At 43.7% G+C, this 15,912-nt stretch overlaps 1 protein-coding gene and 1 pseudogene across 1 annotated transcript in view; both read right to left on the reverse strand.

Moving 5' to 3' along the window:
* Positions 1-2,433, reverse strand: part of Fermt1 (FERM domain containing kindlin 1) — a 42,986-nt gene extending 40,553 nt beyond the window's left edge. The window contains exon 1 of the mRNA XM_052183714.1: positions 1,837-2,433. The gene's annotated coding sequence lies outside the window, so the exon portion shown is untranslated. The remainder of the gene's footprint in view (positions 1-1,836) is intronic.
* A 7,892-nt stretch (positions 2,434-10,325) lies between these two features.
* On the reverse strand, positions 10,326-10,777 carry LOC127684583 (60S ribosomal protein L27a-like; annotated as a pseudogene).
* Between the last annotated feature and the right edge of the window lie 5,135 nt (positions 10,778-15,912).

The following is a 15,912-nucleotide window of genomic DNA, read 5'->3' on the forward strand; positions in this document are numbered from 1 at the left end:
TTTTCTCCTAACTGGAAGTACTAAAAGGCCAAAAAAAAAAAAAAAAGCAAGCAAAATAACCCAGGCTGTTATGATCTGGTGGTTTTAGGAAAATCAGAATCCAAAGCAGACAGAACTTCAATAAAACTTGAGATGTTGGCTCAAGTGATGTTGCTAATTTGGGCGTTTAAAAGGGTTTCAAATAAAGGCACTTAAATGACTGTAAGGAATCCTTTTCATGTCCCTGTGCAAGACAGCTCCTGAGAAGAAGGCCGTGCTTCATAAGCTCTATCTGGAAGGACCCACTGTACTAATATTCTCAAGACAGCTCTCCTAACCCCACACCCAGTCTCATACTCCGAGACCCAGACAGCTTCTATGGCTCACACTCAGCGGCACAAGTCACAACAAGCAGGTGAAAAAGTAGATGCAGGACTCAGTTCTTTCGTCCATCTAGCAGGCCCATCTGAAGCTGGGGTGGTAGTGGTGTGTGAGGGACACTGCCTTCATAACAATGGATAATTAAACCACCAATGTCACACCACGTGTTATCTCAGATGGCGTATATGTAAGTCCTAAGCGAATTTCAAAAAACGCACTAGATAGAGTCACTACCACAAATCCAAAGATCGACTACTGCACATCTGAATGTGGTTAGGACAGATTTAAGGTGTTTGAATGAAATTCAAGAGCTCAGGAGTGCTTTATAACCAGCGGCATCCCAAGGTGCAGTGCTAGGATGCCTCTGTGTTGAGAGCCTCACGGGCGACCGTTTGCGGTTGCTGATTGAACTGGCTCGCTCCCCTCATGGCCTGCGCTATTTCTGCACTGCGATCAGCTCCTTCCCTCTCACCAACACCCATTTATAAACCGAGGAAACTGGGGTTGAGGGAAGGTAGGATACTTGCTGCAATTTACTTTAAGTTCATCCCCCTTTACTCTAGACAAGTCACTCTGAAAAACATCTTCGGCGATTTCACAACAATAAGAGAACAAACTCGTAACACATGAATGGATTCTAGCTGTTGACAAAGTCTATCATTTCTAAAACAGATCAGCAGTGAAGAGACAATTAAAACAGCCTCTTCACGGTCAACTCCACAAGCAATCTCCAAAATGCTATTTTTTATTTTTGAGGCCGAGTTTCAAATAATGTTCTGCATATAAAGAAATAACTTTATTTCTAAAAAGATTTACTTTTGCTCATTTTCTAGGCTTTCAGGGTCAATTTTAAAACAAAAAGGACACAGGGTCCTTAGTTTTTCTGATTGGAGTGATTAACCCATTTGTATGGAAAATGGACAGATCCCTTACAACGAAAATTCCTCTTAAAATGAAGCCGATCTGGTTTCCCCACATTCCTTTCCTATCTCTCCGCGCCTTCATTTTGGCCTGAGGTTCTCATCCTGAACAAGTTGTTACTTGTGGAGCAAACTTGAGCGGTGTGGAAGCTCACCCAAGGAGACCAAAATAGGAGGCAACAAGGCACCTTGGATTTACCTTTCCTGGTGAAGGTCGCTCCTTCCCGGTTCAAAGAGAATGCGGGGAAGAAAAAAAAAAAAAGAGGGAAGAAAGCCCGGAGTATACCTGGGCGCTCGGTTTTGGAGGGTGTCGCAGGGTCCTAGGTGCCCAGCCACCTGTCCTTTGCCCATTAACGAAAGCGGTCCGCGCCGATCAGAAGTGTTCCTGTGCCCGGCCAGATTCCCGGGCTCGAGGTGATCACCTCCAGACAAAATTATTTCAATTCAACAACCGTTTAACTGCACAGAGCTGCAGAAAAGAAGAGGGGCAGGGTCCCAAGTCTCCGCTGTGCGGGTTCCAGCCTGGCGATGCTCGCTCAGCAGCTCAAGAGCTCACCTGCTATGGAGCCCGCGGCGTCCGGTCTGCAGCCCGCACGTGGACAGCTGCGTCCCCAGAGGCCGACTGGGGCGAGCAGGGGTCTCGCGGGACCGCACCAGGATACAGCGGGTCGGGTGACGTTGCGGGGACCTCACGACAACCAGTACGAGCTCCTGGAGCCTGCCGCCCAGCTCCCTAGCTCAGTCCGCGTCCCGGGGCCGCAGCGTCGCGGCGCAGGCTAGCGCGGCGGGCAGGCGGGGGCACGTCCACCCCGGCCTGCTAGGTCTTGCTAGCAGGAGAAGGTTGCAGATACAATAAGGGTTGTAGGGAGCCGCAGGGCTACTCCAGGCAGGAGCCGAGCAGCCTGGAACACACTCCACCCCTCCCGCCTCCACTTTTATATGGCTTTTCCTGGACGCCTCCAGGGTTCTGGGTATCTTGAAGCCCTCCGGTACTGGCCCAGGACCCAAGGCCCAGCCGATTTCCCTGCCCCTTAGGTAAATTTGTCACTGATACCTGGGGCCAGGGAGAATCCCTTCCTGTCTGCAACTGTCTACCTATGCAGTGTTCTGGAGCAAGCCTGACCAGACAGGTGGCAAGAACGGAGGCGATTCATCTCTGAGTAAGAGGGTGGTGTCAGTCCTCCAAAAACAGCGAGGAAGCCCCCTCTGATCAAACCAACTCCAAGCCACAGGCTGGGCCACTCCTGGAGTAGTGGCTCACCCCAGGCAGTCATCTGTTATTTCCGGCTGGCTGTATTCTCCAGACAGCTGCCCTTGCAGGAAGTGTGGGAGACTTTGGGTAATTACCCCAGCTTGATGAACTCCCCCACCTCCGGGACAGCATACGTTTGGTTGAATGCTTACTGTGCCAGGCCTGGGGCGGGGCTCTGGGGATACAGTGGTTAAGAAAACAAAAGTTCTTTGACTGGAAATGAGTAGAAGGCTGGGTCGCAGCCTCTCCTTGGGAAACTTTATGCATCCTGTCTCAGGCCTCGGGTATGGTGTACCGATGAGGTGAATCTGACATTAACTTCGAAAATATTCTGAAATTTAAAGTCGAATCTTTTGTTGTTGTTGTTGTTGTTATTGCTGTTCGAACATCACAATATTTAGGAATTGTTTTGGCTTACAAGTATTTTACATTTGAATTACAAGCTTGGTGGTACAGAGCTTTCACTACAAGCACCACTCTACATTCTAGCCCCAATGCCTAAATAAATAGATATCACTTGAACTTTATCAACTAATGCAGGGTCTTAAGAGCAGAGGGAGGGCTCAGTTCTGTGGCAGAGCACCTGTCCCCGAGTTACTTCCCTGGCATGCACAGAGAAAATTTTCCGACTAAAATAATTAAGAATTTAGGGGAAGTACTGGCTGGTTTTATGACAGTTTGGCAAGCTAGAGTCATCTGAGGAGGTAACTTCAGTGAAACGGCCTCCGCAAGATTTGGTTTTGACAAGCTTGTAAAGCATTTCCTTAAGTAGTGAGTGATGTGGGACACCCCAGCCCAATGTGTGTGGGACCATCCCTGGGCTGATGGTCCTGGGTTCTACAAGAAGACTGACTGAGCCCCACTCCTCTAGGTTTCTGCCCAAGGGTAGGGATTGGGTGATAGGGTGGAGTGTTGGGGTGGTGGACTGATGGGGGTATTGGGGTAGTGGCCACAGTGAGGTGTTTGTTGGGTGGTAATGTAGTGTTTCTGACCTGACTTCCTCTGGTGATGAACTGAAATGTGGAAGTGTAAGCAAAATAATCCCTTTCTTCCCCAACTTGCTTTTGGTAATGGTGTTTCATCACAGCAATGATAACCCTAACTAAAACGAAGGTCCTAACTTAGTTCAGTCATAGGGATGGGGCTGTCACCCTATTCTACTTTCCCCAGGTAAATATGCCCAGACCTTCGGCAGAGAGCACTTGTTTACTGACCTGCTTTCTGAGGGCTCTGCTCCTGGCCAATTAGAACTGAGTCTATACAGGTTCAAGGTCTGCCTTAGAAGATTAATAGCTCTTTTAGTACCAGTGCAGGTTTTCTATCCCACTGAAAACTGCAATAAACTTGTACTAAAGAATCCCTCTGGATTGTACTAAAGAATTCAGCAGCTTTTAGGTGCCCTCCTTGCTGTTAATTAAAAAATGTATACGATGCTCCTTGATCCTGATAGAATTACATCTCCAAAAGCTCATTGTAGGTTGACCGAATCTTGAAGTAGAAATGAATTTAATACATAGTCTCCAAATATAATTTGGTAGCAAGGTTTACAAGAGAATAGTGTTTTTCCCCCTTATGATAGTGTGGCTGGCTGACTGCTGTCCCCAGCAACAAGGGAATATGTTCCGGCCCCCAGTCTTAAAGCAATGCTTGCTGCATCTGAACCATGAGTGTTCAACTATGATAAAAACAAACAAACAAACAAACAAACAAACAAACAAAATAAAACAAAACCAGCCACCCCCCTCAGAAGGGTTTTGCAGTCATTGCAGTTCATTTAAATGGAATAGAATAGATGTATTATTCTGTGTTTTTCTTGTTTGGTTAAATATATTTGTGATTTTCTTCCCATAGTATGTATCCTAGACTTGTGATATAAAATTTTACTTATCACTTGGTTATTTTAAGTTTCCTGAAATGAGCAAAGATCATGAGTATAAGATGGATTAGAAAGTGTATTCTGGGCTTCAGCATTTCACACCCATGTATGTACACATACACACACCCATTATACACATGCCCACATTTATGCAAACATACCCATGCATACTTATACACATGCACACACCTATACTCATATCCACACACACATCCGCACACACCCCCACCCACCCACCTACACACATATACACACCTACCCTCTTTCTCTCTTTAAAACACAAGCAGAATCAATACTGAGTCTTTCGCTGAATTAATTAATACATATTAATCAGCAATGAATTTAATCTACCTATTTCTTTCCTTAGTCGTTGTGTTAGCTAGATGTGGACCCAGACTTGGTAACACAAACTGAAAATACACAGTGGCTTATCTTCAAATTTTAAGTGTAATGTGGAGGAATAGGAGATGTCTAATTTTGCCAGGTGTTTACAGTGGAGGTGTGGCATGAAACTTGGCTTCGGAAAGAAGATGACTTATTTCCTAACTGGTCTTACAACTTCGCCATGTGTGTAATGTGTTCTGGTCACAGTTACCTCTCCTATCACACTCTCACCTCTACCAGACCTTCTTCTTCCTAGCTACTCTTCTATTTTCACCTATTCTCTCTCTCTCTCTCTCTCTCTCTCTCTCTCTCTCTCTCTCTCTCTCTCTCTCTCTCCTCCTCTCTCTCTCCCTCCCTCTCTCCTCTCCTCTCCCTCCCTTCCTTCCCCCTACCTTCCCCCTCTCTCTTCCCCCTTCTCCCTCCCTCCCTCCCTCCCCCCTCTGTGGTAACATGTTGGGTTAACCAGGGTTGCTGGCATGCACACATGTAATCACAGCTGCTGTGAGGTCGTGAGCTGCATGGCTGTGCTGTACGCAGAAGATGGCATTTTATAGCCTTCCTCCGCACAGTACAGCTCTTACATTCTTTCTACCCCGTCTGCTGTTTCCTGATCCCTGGAGGCGTGGGGCATAGTCGTTCCCCTCAGGACTCATCACTCAACAGTCACTTATTCTCGTCATTTTGACTCAGTATGAGCTTCTGCAAACAGAAGCATCTCTGGTCAAGGCTGACAACAGCACTCATTTGTGGGTATAAACAGAAATATTTAGAAAGTAGCTCGACAATATGCTTATTTAGCAAAATAGCTGTGGCGTGTTCCTTCAGAGGCTCCCTAGGCTCGGGCTTCTGTTCAGACTGACTGTATCAGACATGAGTTCCATCCCGTGGAGCAGCCTTCCAATCCAATCACTAAGTGGATGATTAGTCCCCTAACTTTCGTGCCACTACAGTACCAGTGCTTGCGTCTGGCCTGGCCTTGTGGTACTGTCACATGCAGACTCTAGTTGGACAAAACTGTTGGTGACTTTCCTTCTCCCAAAGCCCGTGTTGTGCCATCCAGTACTAGACAGAGAGTAAGAAGATTCTAGATCGTTTTTCCACGTGACTTCTTGTTTTTGCAATGAAGGCATGTGGTGTTTTCAGCAATAGGGCTGGCTCTACCATGCAGTTCTGGTGGGCAACTAAGAACAACAATAGACTGTATCACTTTGATGACTTCTGAGCCTCAGAAATCAGTTATGAACAATGCATGCAGAAGTATTTACGGAAGAACTTCACACTTGGCCGTGAGATTTTTATTTAATAACCTGTGGCTTCTGGAAGGAGTATTATCTACATAAAAGAGATGGTTATTTCTGAGATAGAACTTTAAGCTTCTGATGAGATCTTGATTTTTTTAAATTAATCTTTCAATTTCATTACTTGTTATTGACCTATTCAGGCATTTTATATGTATTTGGAAATTTGCCCATTTCTCCCTGTTTCACAATTGATTTCAGTGTAGGTTTCCTATATCTGTTCAATAGATTCTTAGATCTGTTCTAATGGTTCTTTTTTTTAGATTTATTTATTTATTTTATGTATATGAGTACACTGTAGCTATCTTTAGACACACCGCAAGAGAGCATCAGATCCCATTAGAGATGGTTGTGAGCCACTGTGGTTGCTGGGAATTGAACTCAGTACCTCTAGAAGAGCAGTCAGTGCTCTTAACCCCTGAGCCATCTCTCCAGCCCCAGATGAGATCTTGATAGATAGAACTTTTAAGAAAGTTTTTTTCCTGTGTGTGTGTGTGTGTGTGTGTGTGTGTGAGGCGAGGCATATAATACCTATGTGTGGAGGTCAGAGGAGAACTTTTCAGTAGTCTGTTCTTTTGCCTTGTTTCTGAGGCATTTCTGTCACTGCTGTGCCCGTGCAAGCTTCTACCTGATTCTCCTGCCTCTACCTCCTGTCTTGCGCAAGAGTGCTGAGACGCAGATGTGAGTCACCATATCCAATTTTTCATGTGGGTTCTGTGGGCTCAAGCTCAGGTCCTCAGGTTTGTGTGGCGAGCACCATCTCAGGAGTCCAGCATTTTTATTAGCCTGTTTAAGTCTTCCAGTCCACTAGCTGTGCGCTGAAGTTAAGCTGCACACTGACTTTGATAGAAAGACTGAGAAAGCTGCTTGAGGAGAAAAAGGTGACGTTTCACGTCCTGTCATTTCTGACTGATGGCTTTATTTGTTAAGATAAATAGCCTCTTATCCCATATAAGTTCCTACAACAAGATTTTAGCTTAAATATTCAAAAAAGTCTGGCAACTAAGTAAGAAATGCAGCAGAAACATGAGATTTTAGTTTCACAGAGTTCTTGGGATGTACACGAAGGTAGTGGGTTCAGCTGTACAGAAAACATGTTCATTCTTTGTCAAGATGAAGACTTTTTTTTTTAAACCACCAGAGTCCTTTCCATTAGCTGAATGGCCAACACCTTCTATGCTCAGGTAAGTTCTAAAATGTTGCCCTTGCTGCAGTGGAAAGAGCATGTCTCATGCATTGGCAGGCCCTGGATGACGCAAAGGGAACAACAAGGCACTCCACAAATGTGCTGCAGCCACTCACAGAAACGTGGCTGCTGTTCTCCCTCTCTCTCCCTCTCAGGAGCCGTCTCTTACTCCCTTTTGCACTGTATCTGTCTTAGTCAGAACATACAGTGATAATTAAGTCTTCTTCCTACCCCTGATTATAAATTTTCCTTCCCTGGAGATGATAGTTACCTGGTTCTCTAGAAACTTCTTAAGCAAATGACAGGATTCCGGACACACCATCATTACACCTTCCTCTTTTCTCCCTTTAGAGTATCTTGTTGACTGTAGCGAATGGCAGATATCTTCAGGGCTGCCTCCCATCCTTGAAAAAGGATCTAATATTTGTGGAAATTCCCTTGGTTCTGTCACAGTCTGGAAGTTAGAACTCAAATGACCTAATTGACCTCATTCAGCTGCACACAAATAGGTGAGACTTGTGATGTGGAAGAGAGGAAGGTGAGAGGCAGGCTGTGCTGTGGGTTTTCATCCCTCCTGATGGTGGCAGAGTGACTAACTTTGGTGGCAGCTGTGCAGTGCCATCAGGTTCGGCTGGTGCCCCAGCAAGCACATTGAAGCCAAGGTCAGATGCATCGGCGTCTTCCTCCAGTCAGTCCTAAAGCACGACTAGGTGGATACCTAGGTTCATCCCTTGCTTGCTGTACCCAAAGATGCCGCATTTAATACTTAATTATCTTTCTGCTCAAATAGCCATGGTGGATTCTGTTATTTGTACCTGATATAGAATGTGGCACTTAGAAATAAGGCTAATGGCAGGCAGAGCTTCATATAAGGGGAGTGGGTGGGAGAAACGTTTCAGACTGGAAAATGATGACTTCTATTATATTCTTGCTCAAACTATCTATCTATCTATCTATCTATCTATCTATCTATCTATCTATTCATATATATGTATATATATGTGTATATATATACATATATATATATATGAACATACTTTCAAGACTCAATATGAGATGACAATAGCAATGTATATATATATGTATATATATGTGTGTGTATATATATACATATGTGTGTGTGTGCATGCGTGTATTTGTTTGGATATAAATATAAAATATTTGTATGGGTAAGGCATTACTTTCTACATCATGGGCAATTTGCCTGCAGCTATACTCTTCAAAAGAAATGACTTTTCCAGCTTGCAGCTATCATTAACTTCCAGGAGTATGTCTTCCTGTGCCCCTCTCCCATCCGTGATGGAATGTCGACCAGCTCTTGAGCTTGTGTAGGGCTTGTGCAGTGAACCACAGCATTATAAATTCATGGCTGTGTCAATGGCAGAAGACAGCATTTCATAATGTTTCTCTCTCTGGTCTTCCATTCTTCTGACACCCTCTTCTATGGTGTTCCCCAAGTCTTGGGTTGGGGGTTGATATAGTCCTTCAAGGGCTGAATGCTCAACAGTTACTTATTCTTATCACTTTGACCAGTTATGAATCCCTGCAATAAACTGCTACCCACTGAAGAAGGAAGTCTGGTTGATCAAGGTTGAGAGTAGCACTGATTGACTGATATAAACATAGACATTTAGGAAGCAGCTCAACAATGTGTTCAGTTAGCAAAGCAACAGTGGTATGATCCTCCTAAGCCTGTGTCCTCCCCACCCCCAACCATGTTTTTTTGATCATGTTTACAGCACCAGAAATAGATTCCCTCCTGGGAGTGGACCTCAAATCCAACCTGATATTTGTACCCTTGTAACTTCTAAGCTTCTTTTACATCAGTTGGCACACTGTGCCTGGCATGTGGAGTCCACCATGGGTAAGACTGTTAATGACTCTTCTCAACCAGTGGCCTGCATAGTACATACCAACGCTATAAAAGTTAGCCAGCAGGGGGAGGTTTCTAGCTTGAGTTTTCTGTCTGACAAGCAGAGCGTGTGATGCCTTTAGCAATATGGTCAGTCTCTCTAGTTCTGGTAGGTAGCCAATAGGATTGGGAATAGCTGTATTATTTTGGGGATCTCTGGAACCTCCCCAGTCAGTAACATATAGGTATCCTATATCCACCACAGTGATTTTTAATAAATAACACATGGTGTCTGGGAGCAGTGTTGTCCATCCATACAAGGTCCTCAATCCAAAATACCTTAAAATATTTTGCTCTTCAGGTCTCTTTAGCCTCACTGGTAGAAGCAAGATGATGAAAGAATGTCACCCCTTGGAAAGCATTTCAATAAGACTCACACGCTGTGCTGCCACTGTGGCTCCAAGGCCTACCACCTTCAGAAGTCAACTTGTGGCAAATGTGGCTACCCTGCCAAGCACAAGAGAAAGTATGACTGGAGTGCCAAGGCTAAGAGATGAAATATTACCAGGACTGGTCGGATGAGGCACCTAAAGATTGTCTGTCGCAGATTCAGACATGAATTCTGAGAAGGAACAACACCTAAACCCAAGAGGGGCATCCAGTTCATCTTGAGGATTTCAATCAGGTAAGATAAATGTTCTGGTTTCAGAAAAAATTTTTTTAAATTAACTTATATGATTTTGGATTTATATATGTTCTCCCCCCTTTCTATATCATGTGTGTTGTTCTATCTCTAGCCTCGTTAGTAGCCCTTCCCCCCCTCCATGAGTGAGTCCTTTCTAACTTCCTGACCTCTATAGACACTCCAAGTTAGACACACAAATCTAAATACTCAAAGCTAGGATCTGCATAAGAGAAACCACGTGGTACTTACTGGTTTTTCTGGGCCAGGTTACCTCGCCTAGTCTAATGCTTTCCAGTTATATGCATTTTTCTGTGAATTTCACTTTTTTTCTCAGCTGTGTGAAGTTGGGCTACATTTATTATCCATAGACTGAGTGACTCTATCAAGGGCCCACACCTCACATCTTCCTGGAATGTTAGGCAGATTCCCAACATGCAGACAAGGAAGGATGCAAAGAACCTAGTCAGACCACACGGAAAATGTTAGCATTTAATTAACCCCCGGAGTGACCTTTAAGCCACCAGGACATAAGCACCTCTAACACCCTGAATCTTCTTTTCAGCTCTTCTTCTGAAGAATGTGGCCTTCACGATGACAGGTTGCTTAGGGAGCCTTCCCTTGCCCAGAACTCTGTAGTAGCCGATCTAACACCATCAATGACAGGAGCAGCTCCATCTTGTTTTTTGCTGCTTTGACCTGTGTCTGCTCGAGGACCAACGTCCACAATTTATCCAGGTTGACAGTTGGGCAGAAGCTCTGGTTCCTCTTCAAGTGGTAGTACCTCATACCAACTTTCCCAAAGTAACCTGGTTGATATTTGTCAAAGTTGACCCTGTGGTGATGCACGCCTCCAGTGTTCCTGCCGCCTCCTGGGTGCTGCGGCTATGATGCGGCCGTGGCCGTGGCCGTGGCCGTGGCTCACATGGCCCGGGAGTTTCCTGGTCTTCCTCAGTCTGGATGGCATGGTGGTGGCAGAAAGGAAAGAGGGCTTCACTTTTTTTTTTGTTTACAGCTGGTAATATTTTTATTACGTATAGGTACATATTTACACCATCATTTATTAATAGGCATCTAGGCATATTTCCTTGTTCTAGTTTCTGTGGCTAGAGTAATGGCATATGTGATATTTGAGATGCATATGACAAGCTGAGAGAGGCAGTAATATTAGGGAACACGGTAAGGGGCATTTAGAATGTTGGTTCATACTGATTATTTCTTGCCTGTGGCAGCAGAGATTGGTGTATTAGCTACTTTTTTACGGCTGTGATAAAACAACATGACTAAGGCAACTTACAGAAGAAAGAGTTGACTTGGGCTTAAGCTTCCAGAGGGCTAGAGTCCATGAATGCAGGATGAAGGCACTGCGGCAGGAACAGGAAGCTGAGGGTTCGGACCTTGAATGTAAGAAAAAGAGCAAACTGGAAACGGCAGAATCTTTAAATTCTCATTGCCCACCTCCAGTGACACACTTCCTCCAACAAGGCCTGCTGAGCCTCCCCAAACAGCACTACCAACTGGGGATCAAGTGTTCATCTACCCAAGACTATGGGGGATGTCTCCTTCAAACCACTGCAGTTGCTAGAGAGGATATGCCAAGAGCAGAGCCAACACCTAACAAAGAGGGATGAGAGAAACTGGGGTTTGCTAGGAAAGCTTGTATCAACTTGAGGTCCAAACTGACTGAGAACCCTGCAATGGACTGAAAAGAAAGAAAATACCTCTTTATTTAAAGTCAAGATGGTTGAAGCCCTGGTTGGCACCAGTGTTATAAAGACCTGAGGAATCTGTGCGACCAATAGTGTATGTTCAAAATGCAGTCTGAAGTCCTTGTCTGTAGCTCTTTGCTGAAGGAGGCTCATTCTTCAGATCCCCATTTGAACCTAGTTCTGTGGCTCCCAGAGATGCCAAGAGTGCCTCTCTGGCATCATTGTTCTGAGAAAAATGTGCTTCTCCGGTTGGATGAGGCAGGTGCCTCAGGTCCTTGGTACAAATTGCCAATGGCACAGCTGCTTCTGGTGCTTGGCCACTGCGGGTGTTCTGGGTCACTGGGCAGCTGTTAGCACAGCCAGGATTTGGGGAGAACCTTTTGTGCTTCAGGCACAGTGCCTAGCTGTCATCGATCCTCACAGTCCAAGAAAGCATTATTATGCAAATGAGGAGATTGAATGAGAAACATTGGCAACTCAACCCTGGTTACCTGGTCACTAAGCAGCAAATCCATGATTTGAACGTACCTTTTTTTTAAGTTATAAATTTCCCAGGAGCTCAAGGTCTGGAACACTGTTTGTGCAAATTTCTGGCAGAGTCTGAGACCTTGATGCTGCGAAGGCCCTGCTGCCGCCAGAGTTGCTTCTGGTAAACAGGGAGAGGCATCTCATCGCCTCATTACTGTTGTTTAGATTTTTCTTTCTATGGTTTTCCAGCGTTTCTTCATGTATAATCTTCCATCCCTTTCTGTTAAGGTGTAGCTCTGTGAACCAACGTCTTGGGCAACAACAGGAAGGAGAAACTTTAACTGTTCCACAATTGACATTTCATTACGCAGAATTGGACTACACATTACAAAATTGAGATTGTTTTCAATGAGCAGCTGCTTCTGGTACACTTCCCATGACATAAGAAAGCCTATATGTCTCACAAAAGCCTCCCTCACTTTCATCCATGGACAGAAAAATATGCTGCTTCTCCCTAAACCCACAGGATAGAAGGGTAAATGATAAAAATATTTTTTCTTATTGTAGAACATTAGTCTTGCTTGTCTAACATGTTGCTTAATGTGATTGTCAAGTTTTGCATTGTTGGATATCCAAATTTACTTAATCCATTGACTCTACTATTTTGGATAATTTTTATTTTCCCTCAACATAATTTTGTGCTACATTTTTATGTATGTGCATAAGGACTTCTACGTGATGAATCCACATGCCTAGATTATATCAAAGATTATATGGTAAAGAGTTTTTGTATGATTACCAAAGTTCTTAGCCAAAGGATTGTTCTCTCCAGTACCACATCAGAGCTCCAAAATATTGTTGTTTATTGCTACAAAGCACTGTTTTGTACCAAATCTGTGTACTCTCTCAAGTGTTCTGCCAGGACCTAGGCTTTCTGCATTGGACACCTAAGTGAGATAGTAGGGATATATGCCAGAGAACTGAAAATATAACAACACATGCATTCATAGCCTTATACTTAACATTCTCAGATATCTTAGCTCAGAGATATTTAAATGTAATATGCATCTCAGGTACTTGGGGAATTTTGTTATGATGCAAATTCTGATTGATTGAGAGTCTTGGTTAGAGCTGGGATGTTTTATTTTAGCAAACTCCCAGGTGAATCCAAAGCAGGCTGCATTTGACTAATTAGGATCAGTGCATCTTAATTTCTTTGATAATCTAGCTTGGTAGATTTTTAAAATCATCTATATCATTTTTTTAAGTTTTTAAAATAGGGTCTCACTGTGTAACCCAGGCCTGGAATCCACTATGTAATAAGGCTGGTCTCAAACTGGCTGTGACCCTTCTACCTTTATCTCTCCAGTGTGGGGATGGCAGGTGTGAACCACTCCTCCTACCCTATCTTTGTATCACTGATGAGAAATCAAAACCAATGAAAGTAAATGCTAACATTATCACATATCCAGAGCTCTTTTCACCCATTCGTCTCTTAATACACTTACTTATTGCCTCCCTTTTTAAAAACATACTTATTGATTATTTGGAATCTCACAGACTGTGTTCCCATCATGTTACTTCTCAGTTCTCCCAAGTTTGCTCCCCTACCCTTGTGGCCGATTCCCACCCACAAAAAGATTAAACAAATGAACAAACAAAAAATCCTGAGTCCAGTTGTGCTGTCCATGTAGTACCTGGAGCACACTCAAACTCCAGGTGGCCAGACCCTTAAAGAAAAGTGAGTCCTTCCCCACCCTGCCTCTGCCAGCAGCCCACTGTTGTAGAGAGTTGTGCTTTAGCATCCTTATCACAATTTTAAAGAATTCTCTTCAATGACTTCCTTTGTTGCTTTTTGGGGAAGGGTCGGGGTAGGACTTGTCACAGGAGCCTTCTATGTCCCTCTCAGCTGACTCGATTCTATCTGTAGACACTATAGGTGGAACAGTGAGTGAAGTCAAGTGCTTACCTTCTTGGAACACACCTTCTGCTGAAGAAGAATAACAACGGAGCAGACAAACACAAAGACAATGTAGCTTTAGATGCTAGAAATGTTCAGCAAGGAAAGCAAACCATACCAAGGGGATGGTTATACACCAGAGTGTTGTTCTGATTCTAAGAACTCACTGTTTGAGCCTCCTCAGTTAAAGAAATGGCTTTGGCGTTCTGAACACTTGGTGGTTCATGCTCAACATTCCCACACCTCTCCTACTTTAATTTTCACAATAACTCTATGATAATTTTAGGGTAAAGATTCAATATGGCCTAACAGGTGAATATCAAGTCTTGAACTAAGGGATAGAGGGAAAGAATCACTAATTCAACAAAATATGGGCAGCAATGATCTCATTTCATTTCTGTTGCTGTGATAGAATACTCTGACAAAAGCAACTTAAAGGAGAAAGGATTCGTTCCAGATCATGGCTCCACATTATATAGCCTGCCATGGCAGGGAGGTCACAGAGGTGGTAACTTGAGGGAACTTGGTTACATTATGACTAAACTCAGAAGGAGAAAAAAAGCAACAGATGGATGCTTGTTTGACGTTTAGCTCAGCCTTCTTCACTCTTGCACCGTCCACGATCCCACCTTATTCACATAATCAAGGTAGTCCCCCACAGATATGCACAAAGGCCCTTCTTCCAAGTGACTCTTGGTTTTGTCAAGTAGACAATTAGCACTGACCAATTTTTGTTTTTACCTAGGTTGACCAAGGAACTCTCCACCTTTTCTTGACAAGCTCACTCTTCCAAGTTTATTGGAGAAAGAGATATGGAAGAGTTGACAGGGATGGATCTTAGAGAGGATTGGATCTGAATGTTAGGCTGTTATGGTACCAGTAAAGGATAGCATAAACGTTTAAAGAATAGAATCAATGAAGTCTATGGTAAGCATATGGGGTATGGTGCACACAATGAAGGGAAAATTCCCCAGCAGACTTTGGAAAGCATGAGAACTAAGGTGAATCAGGGGTCTAGGGGCTCATCCAGGATACTGTCTTGGGGTGAGCTCAGTATGTTTTCAAGCTTCTTTTCTGTTAATAGGGTGTATTGAGTCCCTCCGAAAGCTGTGTTGAAGTCTTTTCTCCCAGCACCTGTGGATATGACCTCATTTGGAAGTAGAGTCTTTATAAGTATAATCAAGATATACTGCCATTCGGTAGACCTTAATTCAAAATAATAGTTTATTTAGAAGGGAATTTTATTAAGAAAGATTTTTTATCACTGAGAAAGATTTTTAAGTCTCAGCATGAATGGGGAGAGACATCTAAGAGAAGGACAGTGGTACACATTCAGAGTGGCATTTAAGAGGAGGAGACACAGATACCCAGGAAGAGGATGTGTATATGGTAATGGATTCAGGGATGAGGACAATACAGCTATAACTTGAGGAATGCCCAATGCTGTCAGCAAATATGAGGAGCTAAAGAGATAAAGTGGGCATCTTAGCTAGGTTGGGCTGTTATAAAAAAAGACACCATAATATTGTGCTTAAAACTGCATAAAATCATTTTAACAGGCCATCAGGCTCTAGGTGTGGGACTGTGTGTTAGTGAGAGCCTTCTTATGTGCTACAGATGCCTGTCTTTCATTGTACATAGTGGGAAGAGAACACCTGGGTCTCTAAATTTCTCTTAAAATGACACTAAGTCTATCTCTCAGGAGCAAATAGTTGGGTACCCACATTATAGTATATACCCAACTATGAGAATGCATTTGACAAAACAGATGTCTTTTGAAACAGTAGAGATGTTATTGTCAATGGGGAGACTGATTGAGAGCAACAAAGACAGGAGACACCTTGGAACCAACCCACATGTGCTATTGGTAGGGCAGGGTCTTATGACTCATGGCTATTTAAGTTGCCCCCTGATTCAAGTGCCAACAAGAAGCATTTTCTGCTTTCTCAACTTTCACCCTAGTCT

This window comes from Apodemus sylvaticus, chromosome 5 (genome assembly GCF_947179515.1).
Source record: "Apodemus sylvaticus chromosome 5, mApoSyl1.1, whole genome shotgun sequence".
NCBI lineage: Eukaryota > Metazoa > Chordata > Mammalia > Rodentia > Muridae > Apodemus > Apodemus sylvaticus.